Source organism: Capricornis sumatraensis, chromosome 16 (genome assembly GCF_032405125.1).
Source record: "Capricornis sumatraensis isolate serow.1 chromosome 16, serow.2, whole genome shotgun sequence".
Classification (NCBI taxonomy): domain Eukaryota; kingdom Metazoa; phylum Chordata; class Mammalia; order Artiodactyla; family Bovidae; genus Capricornis; species Capricornis sumatraensis.
In genome coordinates, this window is record NC_091084.1 from 28690840 (window position 1) to 28710346 (window position 19507).

Sequence of the window (19507 nt, forward strand, 5' to 3'; positions counted from 1 at the left end):
CGGCAGGGGAGGCTCTCAATTCTCAGCCCCGCGGGGCGCCAGGGAGAAGCGGCTCCCGGTGCGGCCGGGCTGCTGGGTTAGGAACAGCCCCTGACACAAGGGGTTCGCACAGCCGCACAAATGAAAGAAAATCAGAGAAGATGAAACCATACAAATTTCGGGTAATAGAAAGAGAGGAAAAAGATGTGCGTGTGGCCTAGGTCTTGGCTCAGAAAGGTCGATTCCAAGAAGACGCTGCCCAACTTTATATTACTTTTCAGAAAGCCAGTGAGCTGAAAAATAACTCTCACCTTTTTTATATATATGATTATTCGTTTCTTCAGAGTTTCTTCTTCACATTGTTTTGTGTATCTCGGTGGTTCCTTTCTCCCCAGCCTGATTTCATTTGGAGATTTGGCCTGGAGCCTGGAGGGAAAGATGGTCCTTCTTCTTCTTAAAATTGCATTAATTTCAAATCCTCCGCAGCCCCTCTTGGGGGTGGGGGGTGGGGGGGATGGGGTAAGGGCGCACCCACTCCCCTAGTTCACAGACGTATGCGTGTTGCTCATGGGCAGGCACCTGTGTGCATACCTGTGTGTGAGGAGGCACAAGGGTTGGTGAAGGGGTACACATGTCACTTTGCACGCGTGGGGGATGTACACGGGTGTATGTGTGCCAAAGCACATGGGGCCCAGAGCCCCATCTGGGTAAGTGGGACCTGTGGGGCTGGGTTATTCTCTTTCACGTGAACCTGCCGCAGCAGTGACTAGCTCTCTCACCTTTCGCTGGGCTCGTCAAGGCGCAGATGTTGTTTGAACCAAGGAAAATGCCAGCCCCCAGGAGGAGCCCGGCTGTAACTTAGAGTGAGCCCCCAGGAAGCGGGGCAGTGCATTCTGGGTGTTGCGCTTCCAATCCATTTGCATTTGCTCTTTTCAGTAACGAAGGTCTGGTGGGTGGGTGTGAAGGGAGGGGGGACTCTGCCTCGGTGCCCGCTGCCACCCCCCTCCCCACCAGCTTCCCAGGGCTCCTGGTGAGGCTGGCACCAAAGAGAGTGACAGCGAAGGGAGAGCAGATGCCCTCCTCAAGCCCCGGCTTCTCCTCCATTCCCCTGGCTGCCTGGAAGGATTCTTCTGGCCTGAAGAGCTGACTCCTGGGTTTCAAGTGGGGACGACCTCACCGCAGAGGCTGGGTGCTCACGTGTTCATCCTGGCCCTGGGCAGGCGCCTCCAGAAACAGCCCCTGGGGTTTAGACTGCATATTCCCCCAGGGTGGGGGCAGAGGGAGGGTGTGGGGAGGGGAACTCTGAGCTTTTCTGGAGCCAAAAAAGTGAAGGATACACATGTCCTTCCCTCCTTCATTGCCAGCAGGAGCCTTCACCAAGCCCCAGAAGTAGGGGCTCTGCATGCTGCCTTTGCCTCCCCAGGAAGAGTCCAAGTGGCCAAGCAGAGGACACAGCACTCCTAGGGCCCCATCACCCCTGGGGCCATGGCTCGCTAGGGCCACCCCTCCATTTAGGGAGATGTGGAAACATCACCTCAGAGAGGTTAAGGGACTTGTCCAGGGCACACAGCCAGCAAGACAGAGCTGAGTCCCCTCCCCCAGCACACGGGCACCTGGCATGCCAGGCTCACTACTGCACAGACCCTGGGAGGAGACAGAGTGCAAAAGAAGAAATGCTTTAAGCTTGAGTTCCACCAGGTCACAAGCAGACCCGGGTCCTGCCCCAGGGAAGCCGAGTGCCCCCATGGAACAGGACCTTCTTGGGACTTGGGGTCACTGATGCCTAGGCCTCCGGAGGGCCCAGGGAGCTGCTTTCCTTGTATTTCAGTTAATACAAGGTTGCTGTCATCCAGCCACACCATGGAGAGCAAGGGAGGCAGCGGGGTATGGTGAGAAGATTCCGTGCAGCCACGTTCAAGTCACTCAGACGATGACGCGGATGGCTGCCTGATGCACAGGGCTGGTGTGAAGTCTGATTAGACCAACAGGTGTGGAAAGACACCCTGTGTTGCCTGGCACGTGGCAGTGTTCCGATTGGGTCCGTTTCCTTTCACTGCAACTGGCCAGAGTCGCTTGAAAAGCTTCCCCAGGTGTCCATAGGGGCCCCAGCTCATGGTCACGTCTGTGTGACCTCCTCCACCTTGGGAAGCTAGGGTGTGGCAGCCGTGGAGATGATCCCCAGACCTAAGGTGGGTCACTCTCCCTGCCTTTCCGTGTGGAGTCTGTTAGACTGTAGGATGGGACAAGTTCCACCCTCCCTCTCCGCCTTGTTCAGGACCAGGAGTAACTGGCTGGCTACAGCAGAGAGGTTCTGGTTTGCCCTAGAGAAGACCTTTGAGAGAGAACAGCCTAGGAACTCCACCTTTTCCTCTGCACCCTGGGCCTCTGACTCACTGAATATGAGCTTCCCCTTTGGCAAAAATCCCCAAAATTCGTGGATAATAATAGCTAACATTTTCAAGCCCTTTGCAGTTGAAAAGCATCTTTGCAGCCTAGTAGGATGGTAAGAAGTGTGGGCTTGGTGGCAAAGAACCTGAGCTAAGACTTACTGCTAGGTTCTGCATAAAGCACATGCAATGATACCAACCCAGAAGGAAGTAATAGGATGAAATGAGGTGATAGATGAGTTCAAGTGACCCAGTAGCCTAATTAGCCTAAAGTGAACATAATAGCTCTAGCTATGTGACCTTGTGCAAATTGCTTAAACCTTATGTGTCTCAGTTTCCTTATCTGCAAAATGAGGCTCATAACAGGATCTACCTCTTAGGGTTAAATGAGTATTAAGTGAGGATTAATGGAGGATTAAGTGAGTTAATATTAATAACATATTTAGAGCAGTACCTGCCACATGATGAGTGGTCAGTGAATTATAATTGTAAATCCTTATGCTAAGATTATTTTGCCATCATGATTGCCTTTTGAAGTCAAGAGTAGTGTTAGTCCATTTCATAGATGAGAAAACGGAGGTCAAAAGGGCAGGATCACTGGCCCAAGGCTTGAACTCCAGGCTTTCCGGTTCCAAGTGAGATTTCCTTGCACTCCTCTGCCCCCATCATCTTTGGTGGCTTTTCACCTATGGAAAGACTGTCTAGGAGAACTCTGGTCCCCCTCAGTGGCCCTTTCAGCCAGCCCAAGACAGCCTCTCCCTCCTGATGGAGTCACCACCTACCAGAGGCTGGGAGCTTTCCCTCCAGGAGAAGGGACATCTGCCTTCTCCCTAAAGGAGCAACCTCAGGAGAAAGAGTCCATCAGGCTGGGAAAAGACTCTTGAGAGTCCCTTGAACTTCAAGGAGATCAAACCAGTCAATCCTAAGTGAAATCAACCCTGAATATTCATTGGAAGAACTGATGCTGACGCTGAAGTTTCAATACTTTGGCCACCTGATGCCAAGAACCAACTCAACTGGGAAAGATCCTGATGCTGGGTAAGACTGAGGGCAAGAGAAGGGGACAACAGAGGATGAGATGGTTGGATGGCATCATCGACTCAATGGACATGAGTTTGAGCAAACTCCAGGAGATAGTGAAGGACAGGAAAGCCTGGCATGCTGCAGTTCATGGGGTCGCAAAGAGTCAAACATGACTTAGCAAGTGAACAACAGGTCCTGCTCTGGGTGTTTCAAAAATTCTGCCATCAGTGGTCCTCCTCTGAGTCTCCAAGGATCTCCGCAGATCTGACCAACCTGGGCCCCTTTCAGAGGCCCTCCCCGCACATGCCCTCCTCCCCCCACCCCTCTCAACAAACACACATGTGCAAGCACACAGCCCTACTCAGAGGAAATGATCAAGTGCAGAGAACTCTCCTGTGCTACTTTATATGGCAAGTAATTGAGCCGTACCCTTGTGGTCTCAGTGAGAAGTTTCATCCATATGCATGCCTCGCATTTTCTGTGGAAACGAACACGCGACATTCCAGCACGACGGCAGGAGCAGACAATCTGAAGCACTAATTCAGTCTCTCCACTCCCCAGCCCGGCTCCAGGGAGAGCAGATTTAGCTGGTGTCTAACCAGCCAGGAGGCAGCGTGCTCGCAAGCACGGCTTGTCCCTCTGTGTCTGCCCCATTCTCCCTTGCTCTGGCTTCAGCTCAGTCTCCTTTCCCCTCTCCTCTTCCAACCTGTTGTCTTCTTTCCTGCCTCCCTCTCCATGCCCATCGCCTCCCCCCGGCCCGTCCTCCCCCCAACCCCAGCCTTTCCTCTCCCCCTCTGTCCTTCCACCCGTCCCTGCCTTCAAGGCTTCCTGTCCCCTCGCTGCCAAAGTTAAATTCTGTGCTTGGAGTTTCACTTTCCTCCTCTAGTTTGATGGGGGGCTGGAGTTGAGGGGGGTGGCGCCTGGGTGCTGGGAAGCGGGTTGGGAGCATGTCTGTGAATACCAAGCATGTTAATAGGTTAAAGTAAATCTAAAGTAACATTTGAAAGCAGAGAGATGAAAGCAGATCACAGGCCAAAGATCAAACAATCTAGAGCCACTTCTAAGCCTTTTACAGCTGGAGATTATTAGCATTTGAAAGTGAAGAGCATTAGAGGGAGAGAGGGGAAAAAAAAAAGTTGGAAGGAATTTTTGTTGTGGAGATAAAAACTGAAATAAATGACAGTGGAGAGGGAGAACTAGAGAGGCTGACTTATTTTAAAAACCACATTAAGACAGTAGGGGAGGGGGGACACCGCTGGCTGTATTTTTAGCTCATCAGCCAGCTTCTGGGCTGGATGCTGAGGCACGCCGCCCTCCCTGGCCTTCCTCCCCGCCTCCTCCCTCCTTTCCTGGCCTTCTAGGGGAGGAGAGGGGTTTCCAGTCCTCCTTGGCATTCCCTTCCCTCCAGCTGTGAGACACACCTCTGCTCTGGAAGGGGAGGGGAGAGGAGGAGAGTGGGGCTTATACTGGGACAGGAGCCAGTCACCCCAGACCCCTCAGGCCCCCACCTCTAGGGGATATCCAGCCAGTCCTTATAATGCTGTAGCATCTGAGTCTGTAGAACCAAGAGACCATTCACCTGTGATTCTTTGTTCTCCATCCCAATCATACTTGATAACCCCCTAATCCAATCAGCCTCTTGTTTTCCAGAGAAGACTCGGGATTCCCACCTCCAAGGCACTAGACCTTGTTATATAAGAGAATATATAAAACCTTCCATCTTTCATACTTTTAATTTAGTCAGTATTTGTTTTCTAGGAATCTAGTTTAGCTATGAACCTAGTTATGAGCTAGGCACTCTGCTAGGAATCTGAATCTTTCTGTTCAGTTCAGTCTCTCAGTTATGTCCGACTCTTTGTGACCACACGGACTGCAGCACACCAGGCTTCCCTGTCCATCACCAACTCCCAGAGCTTACTCAAATTCACGTCCATTGAGTTGGTGATGCCATCCAACCATCTCATCCTCTGTCGTCCCCTTCTCCTTTTGCCTTCAATCTTTCCCAGCATTAGGGTCTTTTCATTAAGTTAAATTCTGCATACTGAACAGAAATATCCTTGGCCTTCTTCCCAACCGAGTTTTCATAATGGTAGCAGCCAAGACATCTCTCACCTTCCATCCCTCACCCCCCAACCCAGACTGAAAGCAGGAAAATTTTCCTCTGGAAAAACTGAATGGCCTAAGGGGATAAGGGGCAAACAGAATTTGGGGCAGAAGCCTCCAAAAAACAAAATCAACTCCCTGTCCATCACCCTATTGTGAAGTCCACCAACAAAGAGAGACTCACCCATACTCAAAGAGGGACAACCAGGTTTTTAAAAATGGTTCACACTCTTAAATATAGGCAACTATGGATCACCAGACATTCTAGGAAAGCCTCCAACATTATGACCAGATAAGCAAATAGGAAGAAAGAAGAAACTCAGAAGAAACAGACACAGGTCGTGAAATTTTTTAAAAAAAAAGGAAAGAAAGAAAGAAAAATAATTTAAAAATAAGCATGGTTAATATCCTCAGATGTATAAAAGCAGACATTTTACCTAAAATAAGAGCAAATATAGATAGGTAGATAGGTAGATATAAAAATATAGATTGTCAGGGGCTTCCCTGATTGTACAGTGGTTAAAAATCCACCTTCCAGTGCAGGGGACATGGGTTTGATCCCTGGTCAGGGAACTAATGAGATGATTGGATCGCATCATCAATTCAAGGGACATGAGTCTGAGCAAACTCCGGAGATAGTGAAGATAGGGAAGCCTGACATGCAGTCCATCGGGTTGCTAAGAGTCAGACACGACTGAGCAACTGAATAACTGTGAACTAAGCCCAGCATGACTCAGCATAACTAAGCCTGTGCACAGCAACTCTGGAGGCTGTGCTCTCTGGAGCCCCACAATTAGAGAGGAGCCATGTGCCGCAGTGAAGATCCCACATGCCGCAACTAAGACCTGACACATTAAAATACATAAACAGTGAGAGTCATTCAGTCGTGTCCGACTCTCTGTGACCCCACGGACTATACAGTCCATGGAATTCTCCAGACCAGAATACTGGAGTGGGTAGCAGTTCCCTTCTCCAGGTGATATTCCCAACCCAGGGATTGGGAAAAAATCCTCCTCCCACACTGCAGGAGGATTCTTTACCAGCTGAGCCACCAGGGGAGCCCAAATACATAAATAAATATTTTTTTAATAAAAAAATAAAGATATAGATTGCCACATATAAAATCAAGGCATAAGGAAGAGCTCTTAGCTATTAAAAATGGTAGCAAAAATTCAATAAAAGTTCTGAAAGAGAAAATAGAAGAAATTTCCCCAAAAGTGGAACAGAATGAAAGAGAAATAGAGATAATGGGAGAGAAAATGAGCATATTAAAGAGCCAGCTCAGGAGGTCCAGCATTTAACTGTTAGGAATACTAGACAGATTCTGAGAAAATGGAGAGGATAATTAGCAAAGAAATAATAGAAGAAAATTTCCCAGAACAGAGTGGTTGGTTTTCAGATTGAAGGGTCATTAAAGGCCTAAGGCCTATATGATCATAATGTTTCAGACACCAGAAATTAGAGGTTCCTAAATGCTTCTAGGAAGGAAGCAGCAGAGGGGCCACCATCAGTGGATTGCAGGCAGTCTCCTGGGGAAGAAGTTAAGTTATAGATTATTTGATACACTTGCTCATTTGACAAGTAATAGTAATAGGTGGTCTTCCATTCTGTTGAATCATAAAGAAAACTTATGAGAAGACCTTAGAAAAGAGGGAAAACCAAAAATGAAGAAAAGCATAAAGTTGCCCAAGAAAGGAAACCCACCATCATTGAGTCCTGTTGCAGGTGTGACTGTGTCTTACTTATTGTTGTGGAAATAGAAAATACTGATTGACTTTTCAAAGTTGATACAAGTACATTATGGGGAGGCAAAGCTATGAGCGAAGAGATGCCATAATAGGAAGTCAGTGGACAAGATCAGAAATTGTTCTGTCAAAAAGCAGAGTTAAAAAAAAGAGAAAGAAAAAACAGCAGCTGTCTGCCTTATGTGGGCCGCTGTTGGTATTTATCGCAAGGATGCCTAAAGGAGCGCCCCAGGGGGATGGTGAAGTTCTTATTTGGGGTGGCAGTTTGGTTACATAGTCCCGTGCATAGCTCTGAAGTCATGGACTGGAGTGCTGTAAAGTTTTTCTTAAAAGGAAAAAGAAAAGAACCACAAGCAAATCCTGAACTCTAATGATATGCGTGGTGAAGTGTTCAGGGATGACTAACGTGTACTCTTATCTACAACTTACTTGGAAAGGCACTAAAAGAAGGAGTGACAGATGGACAGAAGCATGGAAGATTAGAAAGTTATGTGATAGAGCAGTGTCACGAAATATTAATTGGAGAATGAGATGGTGGGCATACGAATGTCTGCTGTAAATCCAACTTTTTTATATATTAGAATTTTTTGTAATGAAATGTTATGAAAAGAGTAGGAGTATGAGTATGTCACTTAGACGAAGGGATGTAAACACCAGGAGAAACAGCCTAGGGTTGAAAGTGGTTGACGCTGGAGGATGGGAAAGGGTTGTGAGCAGTCCTGCTGCCTTTCCTGTAAAACCTCTTGATGTGATTTGATCTTTAACTTTTGTGTATCTGTCACTTTGGTCAAAGAAACTAATTTATAAAGGAAAGAAAGGACATATCTACGGATACGTATTTTTAAGATGAGAAGTACACAAAAGTTGCAGGGCGTGTGAAAGCCAAGAACAGGGTGCTCTAAGACAGGAGGGTGCTGGGGAGGTGGACAGTCACGAAGGCCCAGGGCAGGAACCCAGAGAAGGTCAGTGGGCCTAGGTGTGTGTGGGGGGCAGGGGGGGGGAGGGATGGGGAGGGAAGGGAGAGGAGGAAGAAGAGGCAGGAGACGAGGGGGAGGAAGAAAAGGAGGAGGAGGGGCAGGTGGACAGGGAGAGGCAGGATGGCTGCCCCCACATTTGCAGCCTCAGGTAGAAAGCCCCGGCGACCTGAACCGCCTGGACCTTGGGCAGGAGAGGGCTCATAGCTGTTTGCTTATTGCAGTTGCTGTTCTCTTGTCTTCCACCAGTTTTTAAAATGGTCTGTTTTATGGAGACCCAGGGAAGGTTTTCAGACCTTATCTTATATTTTCAGGTTACAAAGGTTGGAGACGGGAGCAATGAGACCTTGGTTATGGTACCTGGGGGAGGGGGTCCCCAGAGGAAGCCTCCTGTCTGCACCACAGCCCTGAGGTCTCCTAGACATTTCTCCTTGGAGGGTTGGCTATTTGATGTCCTCTCGGGCGACTGTTGCCCCGCAAAGCTCCACCCACGTAGTAAAGACTCATCATCCAGGGGCGTTAGGCTGAGAACCTGGGAACATGTGCCCCTCCACTACTCTTGAGCAAGACCGAGGTCCTCATCCCTAGCAGCACTTCACAGGTTCCCTCTCTCAACCCAGATGAGACCCTGACGGTGGGGACAGGACATCCTAATCAGAGGGCAGAAGAATCAGAAAAGAGGAGTGTAGAGCACATGGGGAGAATTCGGCTGAGTCATGCTGGAAACGCAGAATTTTCCCATCCGGAAAGTGGAGCGGACTGGGGCCCTCCTTGAGACAGGGAGAAGCTGAGACAAAGACAAGGAGGCTCTTTGCGCCCCTGGGGAAGGGGCTCAGCGGTGCCTAGGTGGGCTGCAGGCTTGCTGAGAGAGCTGCCGCGGGAGCCCAGAGAGCAGGAGGTGCTCCGAGTCCGGGAGTCGGGCCTGAGAGACAGCCATGTACCTCTGGCTGGCAGGTGCCCACCCCTGGTGACAGTGAATGGCACCAGGCAGGGACGCCCAGGGCTCTGGCACGGAGCCGGCAGCTGCCACGGCAAGGTTTTTATGCTAATGCCACTTGTCAGGCTGGCAGCACTCAGGGCATCTGGACTTGACAGGAAAGCAGCTGGGTCCCCTGGGTTGCGTTTCCCCGGAGCCTCTCCCAGGTCCCCAGAGATGCCCAGCAAGAGCTTGGCACTGACTCCAGGAGGGGGAGGGCCGGTGGCTGCAGAGGGGAGAGGGACTGCGGTGCTCCACGAGAGGAAATGTCACCTCCTTGGAATACCACGCACTCTAAAGTGGGACCCCGACAGCTAAAATGGATGGCACAACTGGGTTTCCCCAGTGAGGAGGGAGCAGAGGGTCCATTCTAGGTCAGTCAGTCTGGCCCCGGGGAACCTGAGAGGAGGCACTGATGTAGAGGACAGTACACGGCTCCGGAGAGAAAGACCTCGTCAGGGTCCTGCCGCTGTCACCATGCAACCTTGGTCACGTAGCGGCACCTCCGTGCGCTCCCCTTCCCCTCTGTGAACTGCTGGTGAAGGACAAGGTTCAGATGCACTCATTAATTTAGCATATAACCACTGAATAGCTACTTCTTAGGTACCAGGCCCTAAGTTATATGATATAAAGATGAGTAAGTATAATCCTGACTTCAGATCGATTGGTGTTCTTATAGGGAGGGTGAGACATTCCTCAGATCTCACGGTCCAGGACTTGGGTGCCAGGTCTCCAGGGGTCACAGGTGAGGGTGTACCTCGTTGACCTTGAGCCCAGAATGGCCATCCTGTCAGCAGACACTAGGTGCTTAACCTGGGCCTGAGGTCTATGAGATTCCTGAAAGTCTCCTTCAAAGCTAGTAAAGACTCATCATCGGGGGCTTTAGGCACAGAATCCTAACCGGCACGACCTGTGGGGGAAGCCTGCATTCTGCCTTTTTCCATGGGAGACCAGTCGTTGAGTCATTCAGTCATGTCCAACTGTTTGCAATCCCTTGGACTGCAGCATGACAGGCTTCCCTGTCCTTCACAGTCTCCTGGAGTTTTCTCAAACTCATGCTCATTGAGTCGATGATTTCATCCAACCATCTCATCCTCCTCTGTCACTCTCTTCTCCTGTGCTCAATCTTTCCCAGCATCAGGGTCTTTTCCAATGAGCTGGCTCTTCGCATCAGGTGGCCAAAGTATTGGAGCTTCAGCTTCAGCATCAGTCCTTCCAGTGAATATTCAGGGTTGATTTCCTTTAGGATTGACTGCTTTGCCAGGAGCCTTGGCAATCTGAAAAAGCACTGAACTTGGAGTTTGGAGAAGGAAATGGCAACCCACTCCAGTATTCTTACCTGGATAATTCCATGGACAGAGGAGCCTGGTGGGCTACAGTTCATAGGGTCACAGAGAGTCGGACACGAACGAGCGACTAACACTTTCACTTTCTGGAGTTCAGAGACCCGTTTCCAGTTCCCAGAAGCAGTATGACTGCAGGCAAGAAGGGCTCTTCCTGTCTCTGAGTTTCCATTTTTCTAGTGGTAAAATAAACCCCATCCATCTTAAGAATTCATTGCTCTCTAAATGCAGAGCACGTTTCCTGATCCTTTCCAGGAAGTAATCTTGCCCCCAAGTCTGCCTGGCTCCTAAGGGCAGAGCCAGCCAGCAAGCCACCAGCAGGTGGGACCCTCAGGAACGCCTGATGGGTACAAATATATGCTTACTCATCACCCATCCAGCCATCTACAGCATCCTTGAGACACGTGGGGCAGTTTCCTGTAATTGTTTTATGGATGGTTCTCTCAGCATTGTGTCTGGCCATAAAATATACTCCCTTAATAATCTCCAAGGAACTGCCAGGCCTTCCAGGCTATAACTCCGAACCCCCGGCCCCTCCTGCCTGGCCTGACACCTTGTTTGGTGAATCTGATTTGATTTTGATCTTAAATCTGTTCTAACTGCCTCAGAGCAGTAGCCACAGGGAGGGGGGTGGGTGTGGGGGAGAGGAAGATGGTTGCTGAGAATTATGACTCAAGCCCATTAGGAAGGGATGACCGCTCAGCACAGCCTCTTCTAAATCACGCCTGAGGAGACTGTCACAGAATCCAGAGGAGGCCTGCAGTTGGCAGGCAGGGAAAGTGGCCGGGAGGTGGCAAGGCTGGGGACTGGCTCAGCCTGGCCCGGCTCCCCTCCATCCTTAGGGGTCCCCACATTCTTCTTTGGCCTTCCAGTGACTTCTGTGTCCTAGACACTCTTTCTCAGGCTTATCTACCAATTTTTCCTCCCTTGTGGAATTTCAAGACGTGTGTGTGTGTGTGTGTGTGTGTGTGTGTGTGTTCTCAGTCATGTCTGACTCTTTGTGACCCTATGGACTGCAGGCCCCAGGCTCCTCTGCCAGGGGATTCTCCAGGCAAGAATACTGGAGAGGGTTGCCATGTCCTCTTCCAGGGGAGCTTCCCCACCCAGTGATGGAACCCCTATCTCCTGCATTGCAGGCAGATTCTTTACTGCTGAGCCACTGGGGAGGCTGGACTTCCAAGGAGTTGGTAGCAAAAGGCCGAGAGCTACAGGGGACGAGTGTGGCAAGGACACAGACTCTAGTCCCTGTGAGAAGCTAAGTCACCGGCTGCCCCTCTGCAACCTCACCGCCTTCCCTTCCACGAAATAGCTGCTGAAGAAAGATGGCGCGTGGAAACGCTTGCCGGCTCTTCTTCTCAACTGTTGGCTAGTGCGGAGGGCCCTGGTCACTCCCTGCTCTGGGAGCTCTTATTCATCCTCTCTCCTCTCCTATAGCAGCCCCTCCTCTAGCGGACCCTTCCCTGTCCTCCTGGGGAAAAGTGATCCTTCCGTCCCCCTCTCTTTTCTCTTAGCATTTAGGCCAAAAGAAAGCTTGGTGCAGTTGGGCGAGGGCCTGGAGTCTGAAACCAGCCTGCCTAGATTTGAATCAAGATTCTACCATGAGTGACCCTGGACGGTGACCTCGCCTCCCTGTGCCTCTGTGTCCTTCACTCTTAAGTTGCGAGATAATGAGAGTGCATGTCTCCTAGGATCATTGTGAGAATTAACCACATATAGCTCTCAGAGCAGAGCCTGGTACGTAGTAGGAGCTTAATAAATGTTAGCTGCTGCTCTTGTCATTTATTAATATTTCCTGGGGTGGGTAGCGGGGTGAGAGTTCATGGGCCTAGGAAGCATGTCGCATGTTCAATTTCCACGAGACTGTGTCTTTCCATGTGCTGTTCAAGGACTACGAGGGAAAGAGAAGTGGGGAGGGAAGGAGGATGGGAAGGTCATCGAGGATGGGATTATGAGAGACACAAAGACCCCAGGGCAGCTTGCGGAACGGTGCTTCCATTCTGGCTGGGCAGCCAGGACAGCCTTCACAGGGAGAACGTTCAAGTCAAGCCGCAGAAATTTAAAGACTGGATCCTGGGGGGCAGAGGCAGGGGGATGGCTCATCAGCATCTGCAGTTCAAAGAGGTGGTAACAAGAGATTAGGGAGGGCCCAGACACCCCCAGACACCACTGTAGGGAGTGCCTGTGGGCCAAAGAGCTGTTAATTCAGAGGACTATGTAGTTCCACAATTCACTGCATTTACCCTAAACTAATCTTCCCAAGCTTTGACTCATACTTAAGATTTCCTAGGTGACTCTGGTCCCTGAGTATTAACCCATCTTTTCGTGTTAGTGTCTAGAGATTTGAAAAAGTCACAAAGTTGTTTTTTTTTTTTTCCCTTAGACCAGGAAGGGCCTTAGGAACCAACTCATTTACCCTGTCATCTTATAGAAAGGGAAAAGTTTGGAGAGTTGAAATGGCTTCCCTATGTCCACTGAGCTTCTCTCTAAATGTGTCCCTGTGTTTCTTGCCCTTGAATCCTTATCCCCACATTGGTGGGGGGATGTGGAAATCATTCTTCCCGTTTTGGGAAATTGAAAGGAAGCATTGAGACCCAGATGGATGAAGTGGTTTACCCCAAAGCACAAAACAGGTCAGCCACAGGACAACCTGAAACAGGGGTTCTGATCCCCTCCACTAGGCCTTTCCCTTTCCCTCTCACCCAAACCCAACCAGCCCCACTGTCAAAAAACAAAAAACACCTCTGACTGTGTGCAGCTGTGACTTCCCAGAGTGGAGCCGGGGATGGTGCAGCCCAAGATCCTCCACACTCCTGGGATGGGCCTCCCTCCCCGCCTCCACCATGCACCAGGCAGAGGAGCTGGCCTTCCACACCACCCTCTGTCAGCTGCTCCTCTAAGCAGAACACTCCGCAGCCCGAGAAGGAGCCTCTTGTGCCAGGGAGGCTCCAAGTCTGTATCAGGAGGATTTTCATAAACACAACTGTCTGTGTCTGGGCAGCCATGTGGAAAGTTGCAATATAACCCACTGATGTCATGTGGCAGGGGAAACAAGATTTCCAGAGGAGCCGCGCTGCTCTTTCCAACCTCAGTGTGGAGCAGAATCCCAGACAGGCTTCTGAAAGAAAGGGAAGAAAAAAAAAAACACCTGCAACAAATTACAAAACAAAACCCCGATTCCAGGGTCTTGGAGGGAGGGTAGGGAGCAGGGTTGGGGATTGTAGGGGGGCTGTAGTTGCTGGGGAGGAACAGCTGAGTGGGGCCTGGGGGCAGTGCAGGGTCACCCCCAGCTCCTGAGGCCTTCCTGGGATGGTGGGGGCAGCCTGAAGCAGGGAAGCTATGCCATTCCACATGTGCTGAGTTCTCCCTACTGTCCATCACCTCAGACCCCTGGACTTCAGAAATCTCCTGTCTTTCCTCTCACCTCAGGCAGGATCCACTCCTCGCACCGACAGACACTAGGTCTCCTGGTTCTTTTCTTTCTGGAGTGTAATTGCTGTACACGGTTGTGTTCGTCTCTGCTGTACAATGAATGAAGTGAGTCAACTCTAAGCATACATATATCTGGGCTCCCCAGGTGGTGCCAGCACTCAAGAACCCACTTGCCAGCAATGCAGGAGATGTGGGTTTGATCCCTGGTTTGGGAAGATCCCCTGGAGGAGGACTTGGCAATCCACTCCAGTATCCTTGCCTGGAGAATCCCATGGACAGAGGAGCCTGGCGGGCTGCATGTCATGGGGTCTCAAAGAATTGGACACGACTAAAGCGACTTCCTGTGCATGGTCCTCTTGGACCTCTCTCCCACCCCTCCGCCATCCCACCCACCTAAGTCATCACAGCCTAGCTCCCCGGTTCTCTAGAGCTCCAGATTTCTGCAAGCCATTCTACACTGATCCCAGGATAGCATCTAAAGTTGAACTCAGATTCATTCTGCTGCAGTTTAAACACAGCCCTAGTACTCCCCTAGCCAGGACCCCCGAGAAGAGACAGTGGATGAGGGGAGGGGGTGTTCTCACCTTCTCTGTCAGCATTTCATATAATGTTACCTGCCTCCTCCCCTGCCTCCACTGGCTGGCAGAACTTGGCCAGGTCATTTAACTTCTCTGGGTTGCAGTTTTCTCTTTTCTAAAATGCAGAAGCAGAGAGTGTATGATATTTAAATTTCCTTGTAGCTCTAGAAGCCCCCATCTGCACAGAAGGAGTCGCAGGGTAGTGCAGATTACCTGCAGGATATTTGCAGCTTTATTAACACTTACTGGGATTTTTTTCCAATTATAAAAGTAATCATTCTAATTGCAAAAAACTTGAAAACCAAGAGTATGCATTTAAAAAAAAAAAACTGCCTCCAAAGACTTTTGAAAAGTGTTATTTTCATCTTTAGTCTTTGCATCTTCTTATATTAACATTTTTTAATCAAAATACTATGCTATAAAAATGCTCTACAGTCTGTACTTTAATCACTTTGGAATGAATTGTAAACATTTTCTTATATTGATATTCTTCTACAACATGACATTTTCTTATATTTGTGGTTTTCCTTATGATTTCTAATATTGAGGCAAATTGCAAATGAAGAAATACAAAGGGCCAATAAACACATGAAAACAATTTCACCTCAACAAGAGTCAAAGAAAAGAAATGAGATGTTATTTTTACACATCATATTAGCATAGGTTAAAAAAAATTGGTAGAACCTACTTTGTTAACTGGAGAGACAAATGGACAGCATTTTAGACAACTGGAAGGGAGAAAAATCTATCTGGACTTTTATGTATCAAAATATAAAATATGTCTGATTATTTACTTAGCAATTCTATTTCTAGGAACTTACTCTGAGAGGTATCACCCATGTGAAAAGATATAAGCAGAAGGATGTTTGATGAAGCACGGTTTATAACAGCAAAATTTTAGTGACAGCCTAAACGAAATGTCAGTCAATGGGGGAATAGTTCCAATGAATGTGAAACACAGTGTTCAGTCATTAAAAATGATAATACAGCTTTATGTGGGACTGTAGCCCCCCAGGCTCCTCTGTGCATGGGATTTCCTAGGCAACAATGCTGGAGTGGGCTGCATTTTTTTCCAGGGGATCATCCCAACCCAGGAACTGAACCCACATCTTCCATGTTGGCAGGAGGATTCTTTACCACTGAGCCACCAGGGAAGCCCCAGCTTTATACGTGTTGACTTAGAACGATGTCTGACATTTTGTGAAGCAAGAAGAAACCACAGAACAGAACAGCATGCAAAATCTGAGTCCATTTATGTAAAGTTCTGCACACAAATCTGTATGTATCTTAGATAACTAAATGCCTAAACATTGTAGTCTTCTAAGAGGAGGGGCTTAAAGGTTGCAATCTGGTTGGAACAAGGGGATGGGCAAAGGATGAGGGTGCACTTTGAAGCCACATTTGCTAACCAACCATCAAGTTTTTGTAGTTATTTGTTTTGTTTTTCTTAGAATGTATGTCCTTTGAGGATGGCAGGGAGAGAGAGCGATGGAGATTACAAACTCTGCCATCTGCCGAGTGGTGTTGACCAAAATATTAATAGTGATTATCTCTTGGAGGTGGGATTTGGAATGTTTTAATTTCTTCTTTGAAATTTTACTATTATTCAAACATTTTACAAAAAAAAAAATATTTTGTAACATTTGCTGTTAGGGGAGGCTCACAAGAGCTGATTTATTTCTTTATTTTGCAGTATCTAATAGCCTGAATTTCTGTGTCCTGCCTATCTAAGTCTGCAATCTGATTAACTTTCCTCTCTCGTTCCTTGAAGAATTTCAGACACCTTTTCCAGGTGGACACAAGCCCATGGGAACTCCATACTCACAATCTACTGGCATTGTACCCTAAGCCCGCAGCCCCCCACCATCAGAAGGAGGCTGTTCAAACCTCTTCTGCCCCAGCTGACCATGGCCCTCTCACCTTCCTCCAGCACTGTTTCTTCAGATTTATCCCTTGGATTCTGATCCCACCACTGAGCCCCATCAGACGTGGAAATCCTCACCATCAACTCTGCTCATCACCTCAGCTCTGCGCTGATAACACTAACCTGGCATCCGACCTTGTTCTGTCTTTCATCTTTGACTTTGCTTCCTCCTGGAAGGTTCAAGTCACCCTACCATGCTGTTGTTTAGTCACTAAGCCGTGTCTGACACTTTTGCAATCTCATAGATTGTAGCCCACCAGGCTTCTTTGTCCATGGGATTTTCCAGGCAAGAATACTGGAGTGCATTGCCATTTCCTCCTCCAGGGGATCTTCCTGACCCAGGGACTGGACCTGCTAGTTGTGACGATGCCCCAACCTATGTGATTCACAGTTACAGAAACATCTACTGAGCACTCATGTGCCCAGCCTATGGCCGGGGCTTGTAAACACAGAAACCATGAGCATTGGTTCCCTACTCTTGAGGGGAGTTCAGAGGATTAGACGTGACTAAGGGAAAGCTATTGTGACAGTAGCCGACACTGAAGGCTTGTTACTACTTGGTACAGCTCTGTGTGTTTTGTGTGTATCATCTCACTTTACCCTCAGAATAACCCTGTGAAGTAAGCACTATTATTACACCCATTTTAAAGAGGAGGAAACTGAGGCATAGAGGTAGTTTCCTCAAGGTCACAGAGAGCTAAGGAGCAGATCATGTAATCCAACTCCAGAGGCATGAGTCTTAAAAACCATGCTCTATGAAAACAAAAGGTGCCAGTTGCTAAGCAATAGACCTACCTAAAAAGGGCTGCTGCGCTATGCAAAACAGAACGGAAGTGCCTCAGAAAACTAAAACAAGCATTACCATACGATCCAGCAGTCTCACTCCTGGGCATATACACGAATGAAACTGTAGCTCAAAAAGATACACACACCCCAGTGCTCATAGCGACGGGATTCACAATAACCAAGAAACAACCGAAATGTCCATCAACAGACAAATGGATAAAGCAGAGATGGTACATACACAATGGAATACCACTCAGCCAGAAAGCTGTGGTACATATACACAATGGAGTATTACACAGCCATTAAAAAGAATACATTTGAATCAGTACTAATGAGGTGGATGAAACTGGAGCCTATTATACAGAGTGAAGTAAACCAGAAAGAAAAACACCAATACAGTATACTAACACATATATATGGAATTTAGAGAGATGGTAATGATAACCCTGTATGCGAGACAGCAAAAGAGACACAGATGTATAGAACGGACTTTTGGACTCTGCGGGAGAGGGAGAGGGTGGGATGATTTGGGAGAATGGCATTGAAACATGTATACTATCATGTAAGAAACGAATTGCCAGTCTATGTTCAATACAGGATACAGGATGCTTGGGGCTGGTGCATGGGGATGATCCAGAGAGATGATACGGGGTGGGAGGTGGGAGGGGGGTTCAGGATTGGGAACTCATGTACACCCGTGGTGGATTCATGTAGATGTATGGCAGAACCAATACAGTATTGTAAAGCAAAATAAAGTAGAAATAAAATTTTTTTAAAAAAGAACAAAGCAATGCCACCTGCAGCAACATGGATGCAACTGGAGAGCATCAGACTAAGTGAAGTAAGTCAGAAAAAAGGCAAGTTACATATGATATCACTTACATGTGAAACCTAGAATACAGCTCAAATGAACTTATCTACAAAACAGAAACAGACTCACAGACATAGAGGAGAGATTTGTGGTTGCCAAGGGGAAGAGAGCAGGGAGAGAGATGGACTGGAATTTGGGGCTGGTAGATGCCTACTATTACCTTTAGAACAGATAAACAGCAAGCTCCTAGTGTAGCACAGGGAAGTATATCCAATCTCCTGGAATAAACCATACATGAAAAGAATATTTTAAGAAAAGAATGCACAGATGTGTAAAACTGAGTCACTTGCTATACAGCAGAGATTGGTACAACACTATAAATCAACGATACTTCACTTAAAAAATTAAAGTATATGGGAGACCCCAAAAAATGAAAAGGGCTGTGGGAGTTCAGTAAAAATGAGTCACGGATTCTTCTGCTTTCAGACTCTTGGCTGGCATGAGACTGACATGCAACCAGCTTCCTCTTTGCTGCTCATGTAACCAAACGTCTGCTTTTATCTCTGCCCAGGTGTGACGCCTCGCTTATGACTTACACTCCGTGTCTTTCTGAGTGACTGACATCTGCAGGGCTGACCTGCAGCTCTGTGTCCACCTGGACTGGGCTGGCAGGCCTGGACCCTGTTCCATATCATCTCAGACCCAGCGGGCCAACTGCCCCATCCCCAGGGCACAGAGACACAGATGGCCCAGAGTCCTCCCATCTGGGGTCTCACCTTCTTCCCAACGCTCCATGAGCCCTCCAGTGGGGGCTCCAGTGGGGGAAGGGCTGATGAACATCCCTCCGAGGCCGTTCTGCTTCTATTAGTAGGCCACGTCTTCTGTAATGACAGTGCTCCAGAAAAGTTTTGTTCAAACAAAATATTTGTACATTGAATCCCATTTAGAATATATTAGGATAATCAGCTACAGTGCAAAAATCAGACACAGTGGCACTAACTAGCATTAAGTATATACAAAGTGCCAGGTACTTTGCTTGTAATATCCAGGTACTATGCTTGTAATTCTTAGAGCACCCCAGCAAGGAGGTACTACTTTCATTATTGTTGTTGTTGTTCAGTCACCAGTCATGCCCAACTCTTTGCAACCCTATGCACTGCACACCTAGCATGCTAGGTCTCCCTGTCCCTCACCATCTCCCAAAGTCTGCCCAAGTTTATGTTCACTGCCACAGAGGTGCCACCCAGCCATCTCATCCTCTGACGCTTTTTTCTCCTTTTGCCTTCAACCTTTTTCCATTGTTGGAGAAAGAAATGGCACCCCACTCCAGTACTCTTGCCTGGAAAATCCCATGGACAGAGGAACCTGATAGGCTACAGTCCATGGGGTTACAGAGAGTTGGACATGACTGAGTGACTTCTCTTTCACTTTTCCCATTATACCCAAATG